This window comes from Serinus canaria, chromosome 25 (assembly GCF_022539315.1).
Source record: "Serinus canaria isolate serCan28SL12 chromosome 25, serCan2020, whole genome shotgun sequence".
NCBI classification, from domain to species: Eukaryota; Metazoa; Chordata; class Aves; order Passeriformes; family Fringillidae; genus Serinus; species Serinus canaria.
In genome coordinates, this window is record NC_066338.1 from 2,738,280 (window position 1) to 2,748,286 (window position 10,007).

At 48.4% G+C, this 10,007-nt stretch overlaps 1 pseudogene; it reads right to left on the bottom strand.

The window, feature by feature from the left end:
- Nucleotides 1-8,283: 8,283 nt before the first annotated feature.
- On the bottom strand, nt 8,284-9,254 carry LOC127059064 (olfactory receptor 14J1-like; annotated as a pseudogene).
- Between the last annotated feature and the right edge of the window lie 753 nt (nt 9,255-10,007).

Below are 10,007 nucleotides of genomic sequence, written 5' to 3' on the forward strand. Positions count from 1 at the left end.
CAGTTTCTGCAAGTCATTTGTAATACATTTTGTCTTTGATAATACTTGGGTTTTGTATTTGATTTTTCTTTTCTTTCCTTTTTCTTAGTTTTTTAATATTGTCCAAAAGAAATGCTTTGCTTGTGCCTTTTTAATTTTGTTTCTCTCTACCTTTGCTGTGGCCCCAGACTGTGCCCACAAGCAGCTGTGCCCTCAGTGGTTTTAAGTGATCTAAAGCATCTCCCAGCAAAGTCTTTCCTGGCAATTCCCCTTTTGTTGCCTTCTCTGGAGCTGCAGCAGCAACTGTCTGTGTGCAGAGCTAGGGGCAGGTTAGGGGCAGCACAGAAGCTGTGCTCCTGCTGGCCACACCATTCCTGATCCAGGCCTGGAGCCATTGGCCTTCTTGCCCACCTGGGCACACTGCTGGCTCATGTCCCGCCTGCTGTCCATCAGTGCCCCCAGGACACTTTCTGCCTGGCTACTGTCCAGCCACTCTGTCCCCAGCCTGTAGCACTGCAGGGGTTGTTGTGGCCAAAGTGCAGGACCCAGCCCTTGGTCTTGTTCAACCTCACCTTGTTGGATTTGTTCCCTGGATCCAGCCTGTCCAGGTCCCTCTGCAGAGCCCTCCTACCTTCCAGCAGATACACACTCATGCCCAGCTTGGTGTCATCTGCAAATTTGCTGATGGTGAACTCAATCCCCTCATGCAGATCATATGTTAAGATACTAAAAGGCTTCTAATTCCTATTTTAAAGGGTGTATTTTATTGCTGCTCTCTTTCGAGCAGAGGTGATTGCAGCATTCTGTGATTGATATTGATCCAGGGTCTCTCCTCTGGAAGTATGGCCTGCTCAGAGAAGCTGTGCCTTGAGCTCTGACCCAGTGTGGACAACTGTGGAAAACCCCCCATGGATCCCCTGATGGGGAGATCCCTAAAAAGTTCTGTGCCAGGACTGAGAGACAAACGGGACTTTGGTTTGTTTTTTTGTATTGTACTTGCAGGGAGACCTGGTGAAGGCAGGAATGATGCATCTGACTCATGTTCTCCGAAGGCTAATTTATTACTTTTTAATACTATATTACATTAAACTATGCTATACTATACTATACTATACTAAAGACTATAGAAATAATACTTAGTCAATGCTAAAAACTTATAATGAAAACTCGTGACTCTTTCCAGAGTCCCGACACAGCTTGGCCCTTATTGGCCAAAGAGTCAAAACAACTCACACCAGAATCCAATGAAACAATCACCTGTGGGTAAACAATTTCCAAACCCATTCCACATGAGCAAAACAGGAGAAGCACATGAGGTAAGAATTGTTTTCCTTTTCTCTGAGGCTTCTCAGCTTCCCAGGAGAAAAATCCTGGGTGAAGGAATTTTTTCAGATAATGTGAATGCCACATTTTTGGTCTTCAGGTTGTTGTTTATTTTTTCTCTTATCAGCAGTTCAGCACGCCATCTGCACACCAGACTTAGTGTAGAAAGAGAAAGGCACCAAAAGTCACAAGACACACAGATTCAAGGTCTTTAAAAACTATTTTGTCCAATTAACTCTTTCTACCTTTCTACCAATAACTAAATATTTGCCTATTCATGCAACACCTGCATTGTGGCTCTTTCGAAACAATCACGCAGTGCTCCCAACACTGCAGAAAATGGAGTAGATGAAGAACAAAAAGGAGATCAGACAATGCCCAAAATCCTCCATCTTCTCTCCTATCTACCTCTATACCAATAATACAAATCTCTAAGATTTTTTTCTTTTTTAGTTTATCATCCTGTGATAAACTATACTACTATCTATTTCACACACTCATAGATTCCAATTCATCTTGAAGTCTTGGAAGCTTTCTCCATGGACGAAGGTTAAAAGCAGTGTTCTCCTGGGGATCAGGACTTCTCAGGACAGGCAGAGAAATATTCCCTGTGCCTTGGGAATATTGGGAAATATTCCCTGTGCCTTGGGAACCTTGCTCCACCTTCCCCAATGCCATCCTGTCTGTGCTCACTCACCCAGGACCTTCTTTGCTCAGAGAGCTGCCTGCACTCAGGGAAAGAGGGTTTTCTTGTTTTCTTTCTTTCTTTTTTTTTTTTTTAAATAATCCAAAACTCCTGAGTTTCCCCACTGAAAACAGACACACTCGTCAAGTGTGTACCAGCCCAAGGTGCCACCAAGGAGGTTCCCCTTCCCCAAGGCAGAACCCTACAAGGAATGTTTTAGACTTTGGACTTGTTGGTTCCCTGAGCCCCTGCAGTGTAAATAAAGGCCCCTTGGTTCCATGAGGTTCCATACAGTCACAATGGATATTTGGGTCCACTGTGGGCCCCCACAGTGCTCTTTTTGGTTCCTTGAGGCCTTGATCTGTCACTTGGAAACACATGAAACTTTTGGTTCCATGAGGTTCTGTATTTAACAATGGTCTCTGTAGTTCCAAAGTGTCCCAAAGGACCCCTTGGAACCATGGGGTTCACTGGTGTCACCATGGTCGCATGGTTCCATGAGCCATCACATTGTCACAGCTGACCCCTGGCTCCATGGGGTTCCTGTAGCAGGACTTCCACTGTGGCACAGAGGAGCTCATCTGTTCTGGTTCATCAGCTGGGGCAAGAGCTCAGGGCATCTTCCCCCTTACAGGAACTGGTGAGATTACCCAGGCCAGACATCTGTCCTGAGTTATCTTTGCTGCCAGGAAGGTGGAATTTGGGAGACCAAGCGACCAGTGACTTCAGTGAGAACCCACTGAGCCCTAGAGCTGTCCCAGCCCACGGTTCCCTGGTGCTGACACCCCCAGCAATGACCCAAAAACTCCAGAGCCCAACACAACACTCTGAACCAACCCTGACTGCGCCCAAAGTGACCACTCACCCCGGGTGAGGGGGTGTCCCGAGTGCCCTTCCCTTACCCCGGGGCCAGAGATCAGAGCACAGGAAAAGCCCGTACGGGCTGGAAGCAGCAACGAAGGCAGGGGGAGGAGGCGTGTGGGGCCGTGGTGCCGCGAGGGCGGCCCCAATGTGTGCCGCTCCCGCCACTCCTGCCACAGCCCCAGCTCCATCAGCTGCAAACCCCCTTCAACTCACATAAAACCCTAACCCTAAGATGAGACACATCTTAAAGCGTAACACTAAAAATGCATAAACTCTTCTGTTAAACTTACTGTCCTTAAAATAGAATTACCTAAAAGTTTCCATGAACTCCACAGCTTTAAATTAACAAGTTTCAGTTACAGAGTTTTCCAAGTGCTTATCTCTTATCATTTCTGTTTCCAATGTCTGTAAAGTAATTTTCAACCTAAAAATAACTACTACCTTTCAAATTTGTGCATAGCTAAAACATTCATACCAACTCCTGCTGAAATTAATTGGAAGTTTCTAAATATACCAAGTATCCACAACCAAATACCTTTCACCACAACCAAACATACTAACACACAGAGAGGGGGAATGCACATATTCCCACAAATGTCAGTGTTAAATGAGTAACAACCCCCTCTGCACCAGCTAGAAACCTCTGGAATAACGACTCACCTGTGATTTCACTTAGACCTCAAAAATCAGACATTTTAAAAGCATTAAATACTACCCCTATGTGCTTTAATGTTACCTCTGATAGTTTTAAGTTAATTTGTTTGTAATAGTCAAGTTATAAGTTGTAAGTTTCAAGTAATTAACCTGCAGCATGCACCTGGTAATATTGTACTTTACTAGCTCCTAAACATGATAGTAATAATGGAGAGAACACACCAATAGCTAGAAAGATAGAGCTTAATCAAAGGTTTTATATTTTAAAACAGAAAAAGGTAGAATTATCACAGCATATGCCTCATAAGAGGAGGAAGGGCATTGGCTACAGAGACCCAGTCCCAGATATGAACACAAGCAGGCAGCTGTTGGTCACTGGGCTGGGTTGTGGCCAACCAGAGTCGAACGCAGAGTCTTTTAAATATCTTATAGAAAGAGCTGGGTACACAAATAAAGTGTCTCTGTTGCATGAAACCCCGATTTTGTGTCATCTCTCCTTCCCCACAGACCACAACCAGGGTCCATTATGGCACTGCAGAAACAAGGAGGCCATTGTTGATGCTATGGAAGCTCATGGAACCAAGCAGCCATTGTGACACTCCAGGGCCTCGTGGAACCAGGCAGAGCATTGTGACACCACAGAACCTCATGGCACTGAGGGTTTATTGTGACACAGCAGGGGCCATGGAGCCAATTGTCCATTGTGATAATGTGGATCTGAGGAGACCATGGTGACACCATGGAAGCTCATGGAGCCACGGGTCCATTGTGACACAGCAAGGCCTTGTGGAACCAAGGAGACCATTGTGACATCATGGAACCTTGTGGAACCAAAGAGACCATTGTGACATCATGGAACCTCATGGAACCAAGGAGACCATTGTGACATCATGGAACCTCGTGGAACCAAGGAGACCATTGTGACATCATGGAACCTCATGGAACCAAGGAGACCATTGTGACATCATGGAACCTTGTGGAACCAAGGAGACCATTGTGACATCATGGAACCTCATGAAACCAAGGAGACCATTGTGACATCATGGAACCTCGTGGAACCAAGGAAACCACTGTGACATCATGGAACCTCGTGGAACCAAGGAGACCATTGTGACATCATGGAACCTCGTGGAACCAAGGAGACCATTGTGACATCATGGAACCTCATGGAACCAAGGAGACCATTGTGACATCATGGAACCTCGTGGAACCAAGGGTCCATTGTTACAGTCCAGCCCCAAGGAGACCATTGTGACAGTACAGAACCTCACGGGACCAAGATTCCATTGTTAGACAGTGGTGGTAGCGTTCAGGAACACATAATCACAAGAAATGATTATATGCAGGTGCTTTTATTGAAGAGCTCTGGGTGTCAGGGGTACAAACCCAAATCTGACTCCGACATAGGTTCGGGATGAACATGCTTTTATATTCTACCGTTATATAACTCTCATGTTAATTATTAAACTTATATTGTTCTATTGTACACATAGATTTCATCCAAGCATAGCCCCCGTTAGATTTTCCAACAAAGTTTCTCATAATTCTTCTTATGATTATACAATAATTATATTTAATTACTAAACAATCATCACATCTAACAATTATATCATTTATCATACTACTTACGCAGGTGCAACGCAAAGCTTAACATTTCAGAGTTCATTTTAACATTTTCTCAGGGCCCCACTCCCAGTGGGGCTTCATGGAACCAAGGAACCACTGTGACACAGCAGGGACAGATGGAACCAATGGTCCATGGAGGTGCTGCGGATCCAAGGAGACCATGGTGATGCTGTGGAACCTCGTGGAACCAAGGGGCTGTTGTGACACTGTGGGGCCCCATGGAACCAAATATTCATGGTGACACAGCAGGGCTGCTTGTGACCAATTGTCCATTGTGACACTGCAGATCCAAGAGACCAGGGTGACACTCTGGCAGTTCATGGAACCAAGGGGCTCTTGTGACACTCCAAGGCCTCGTGGAACCAAGGAGAGCATTGTGGCACTGCAGAGCCAAGGAGGCCATTTTGACAGTACAGAACCCAAGGGAACCAAGGGTCCATGGTTATACAGCAGGGCCTCATGGAACCAAGGGGCCATTGTGAAACTGTGGGGCATAATGGAGTCAAGGACACCACTGATACTGAAACCCACTGGATACAAACTTCTGAACAGAGTTTTGAGTATTTGAAAGCAGATATTCTTTATTACAGCATGGTGGTCACTTGGGCCATCCTTCCTCCATTGGAGAGCACTGAGCATTAAATGAACAGGGTTTTTATCACACACACTGATTATGTATCCATTAGCTATCCTCACTTCATTTAAGTTTATTTAACATAGTTGCACCCCTTATCACATATCCTTCATGGTTCTTTGGGATCTGTCCTCAACACCCGGTGTCTTTTTTAGGTGGCTGTTCTTCAACCCCCCTTTTGAGTAAAAGCAATATTATTGTTTTGCATAACTTCTGTTTTGTCAGCCTTGCAGAGCTGATCTGGCATCCTGCTTGCATTTTGTGTCACTTCTGTTTGCCAGAGGTACATCGAATCACTTTCTCCAAGGTTGTGCTGTTCTGTTCTGCTGTCCTTGGCAAGAGTAAATGTTGTTCTGTTCTCCTGTCCTTGTCTCAGTGCTCGGCCCGCATGAGGCGTCTGCAACCCCCCAACCCATGGGCCTGGGGTGGGCAGGTGTTCCTGGGGAACAGGGATGGGACAGCTGGGCTGGACTGACCCAAGGGATGTTCCATTCCGTATCACAACATGATCAGCAGTCACCTGAGAGGAGAAGGGGGCAAGGGGGGATTAATTACTTTTTTAAGACATTTTTCTTTCAAAACAGCACCTACACATACAGAATCTTCTCCTGCCACAAGGTGGTCAAACATTTTCTACTGGTAGGAGATTCCTGCTGATTCATTTTTCTTCTGTTATTGGGTCTTGCTGTGCCTCTTTTTTTTTTTTTTTTTTTTTGTTGCGTTTGGAGGTTTTGTTGATTTGGTTTGTGTTTTTTCTGTATTGAATGCCTTTCTTCTATGCATAAGTTTTTTTCTGCCCTTTCTTAAGGCTTGGTTGGCACCTAATGGCAAGATAAATTTTTTTAACTCAGTCATTTTGCCCAATTATGTTTTGCAGTCATCATTAACTAGATGAGTTTGGTCACAGACTCCCTGCAATTTGGCAGCATCCACAAAGGAATTGAAAGTGCATTTCATGCCATTGTAGAGACAAGAGAAATATTCCACCGTGGTGGTCAAGGGCTGGTCACTGAGGGATGTCACCAGGGCGTGGCTGCCAAGAGGACTCTGTACCATGGATGACATTTGACTCTCATTGTTCAGCCAAATTCCCACCCACCCCACGTTCCACTCCTTCAGCCCAGCTCTCTCCAGTCTGGCTCTGAGAAGAGCACAGCAGACCCTGTCCCAGGCCTGGCTGAAGTCTGGGCACACAACATCCCCTTCTTTTCCCTCCCATGTGGGTTCTGCCGTCCCTGCCTTGTACTGCCAGTGCCTGGAATGGCTGCAAGAGGATTTGCCACATCCCCTTCCTTGCTGAGCCTGACCAGGCTGTGACTCTCCCAGTCCCCCTCCCTGCCCTGTTTGCAGACTGGTTCCATGTCTGCCCTTCCCAAGTGCCCAGGACCCTCTGGGCTGGCTCTGGCCTTTCCAAGGGGTCTGAGAGAGGTCCCACAGGGACACTGCCCAGCCTTCTCAACAGCCCTGACACCAAAGGCCTTTTTCACATCCCTCAGTTCCAGGTCAGTGCCCAGAACACAGCACAGCCCTGTCCAGCTCTTCAGGGTGGTTCAGAAGGGAGGCAGCTCTGATTTCTCCCCAAAGACCCTCACTCTATTCAGTGTCTCTCTGTGCAGGCCATGGCTGCCCTGAGCATTTTTCCTGGAGTTTCCCTACTTGGGATATTTCTCTCCATGCAATCCTCACCACAACCCAGCAAAGAATTTCGTTGGTTTCCCAGAGGACTTTACTCTCAGAGTGAAGTGGCCCCAAGGCACTGTTTGTGACACTGGAATTGTGCCACCCCCGGGTGCTGCTGATGGTGTTTGTGCTCACTGGGGTTCATCTCCCCCCACACACACCATGCACTGCTGAGATCTCCTCAGGACAGAGCAAACATGGCCAGCTGGCCTGGTCACTTGGTGTCCCTCCGTGCAGGGACAAACAACCTCCTGCAGGTGGGCAGAGGCCAGTGCTGGCAATGATGGTTGCAGGGGCTGGTGTGGGACAATTGCCTTGGGGCACCTTCCCAGGCTGTCCCCAGAACAAAGACACAGCCCAGGCCCTGCTCTGCTGCTCCCTCAGGTCCATGCCAGGAGCTCTGGCTGTGCCAGGACACTGCTGTGAGCCCCCCCTGCACACTCCCCTCTGCCCCAGGCACTGGGCTTTGCTGTGCCAGGGCATTCCTGGGGCACACTGCTGACAGCAGCTCTGGAGGAGAGCAAAGCCTCCCTGCCCTGCCCTCAGGAGATGCCCTTGGCTGATGGAGCTGCTGTGCTGGAGCCCAGCTGTGTCCCAGCAGTGCCCATGGCCTGTCCCTGCCTGTGGCCACAGCAGGGACACGCAGCAGGACAGTGACCAAGCTGCCAGAGCACTCTGGCCTTACAGCCACAGCAGGGCTGGGAAGGAGAGGCTGGAGTTGGGCAGGGCAGCTCTGAAAGGACCAACCCCTGCTGCTCCCTGGCAGTGCTGCTCTGCTGGGACTCTTTTCCCCTTCTCCCCTCTAACTTCATGCAGGTCTCTGAGCTGGGATCCCAGATAAAACAGGCACTGCAAGGTAGTTTATTTTCTTCAAATGCAGCGATAGCACAAACCCTGGTTTACAGAGCTTCTGGGTCAAGATCAAGAGGTGAACAGTGAATTTGATGGGGGGATTAAAGAGTTTCATTGCAGATATTTTTATGAGAGAAAAACCCTCTGAACATTACCAAAGCCCTCAGAAGGCCTGTTGGGCCTGTCATGAGTTCCATTTCGAAAGCTATGCAGAAGAAAATGGGAAATTGGTTCCTTCAGAAATCCTCCAGTCATCATTTTCCTCAGGGCATCCTTGAGCTCCTGGATCTTCAGGCTGTAGATGAAGGGGTTCAGGGCCCACCGAGTACAGAACTGACAGGGCCAGATCCAGGGATGGGGAGGAGATGGAGGGGGGTTTCAGGTAGGCAAAAAAGCCAGCGCTGATAACAGGGAGAGCACAGCCAGGTGAGGGAGGCAGGTGGAAAAGGCTTTGTGCCGTCCCTGCTCAGAGGGAATCCTCAGCACAACCCTGAAGATCTGCACATAGGAGAAAACAATGAACACAAAACAGCCAGATTGAACAAACACTTAGAGGAAGAAGTCCAACTTCCCTGAGGTAGAATTTGGAGCAGGAGAGTTTGAGGATGTGTGGATTTGAGAACTGGCCAAGGGAATTGCCATGGCACAGGGGCAGGGAAAATGTATTGGCTGTGTGCAGCAGAGCATTGAGAAAGCCACTGGCCCAGGCAGCTGCTGCCATGTGGGCACAAGCTCTGCTGCCCAGGAGGGTCCCATAGTGCAGGGGTTTGCAGATGGACACGTAGCGGTCGTAGCACATGATGGTCAGGAGGGGAAACTGCTGACATAAAGAAGAGAAAGAAAAACACCTGAGCAGCACATCCTGAGTAGGAGATGGTCCTGTGTTGTAGTGTGTTTTTATACTTTGTAATACTTTGAAGTAATCTGGGTTTTGTATCCATATATTTTTCCCAAATAGTTTATCCCAGATTGTACCCCCTTTCCTTTACCTATGTAATCCCTCTCCCTTGATGAGATCATCCCCAAATCCCCACCCTGGCTCTCTGTCAATCACTCAGCATCCCATCCCCTCCATCTAGAAGCTTTGGTCCAAGACATTGAGTGATTTGCCAGAGGCCAGGGGTCGGCCCCCCTAGACTCGCCCTATATGCTGGCCTAAATGTCTATTCCTTAGTGCCCATCCCTTTGGGTCATTTATTGGTTAGTAAAATGTTATCTACTTTTGGTTTCCACCTCCCTTTAAATGTAACCTTGGCACATCTCCGGGGCTCTCAGTACGAGGCCCCCTGAGGTGTAGGAGCTCCCCAGGCTCCTGAATAAAACCTTGGATTAACCCCTGCTAAGAGTCGGCCCTTTATCTTCCACCGATGTCTCTGGTGTCTCCTCTGCTGCAAAGGTGACTGGCCTCCCTGCCCTCAGCTCCCTCGGGGCACGAGAGAGAGTGTCCCCCGCAGTCGGCCGTGTCGGGGTTGCCCCCCCGGTGCTGCCGACTCGGGCCTGGCCGGGGTTCCTGAGAGGCTCCCAGAGGGACAGAGACAGGGGGAAGCCCAGGGTGGGGGAAGCAGGGCTGAGGGGTCTGCAGGGAGGGCTGGGGAGGCTGTGCAGGATGGGGGTGTCTGGCTGTGCCTCCCCAACACTTTCATATTGTCTCTCCTGCAGCAGAAGGAAGAGGCCATTTGATACCTTTGTCACACGGGGGATGGGTTCTTT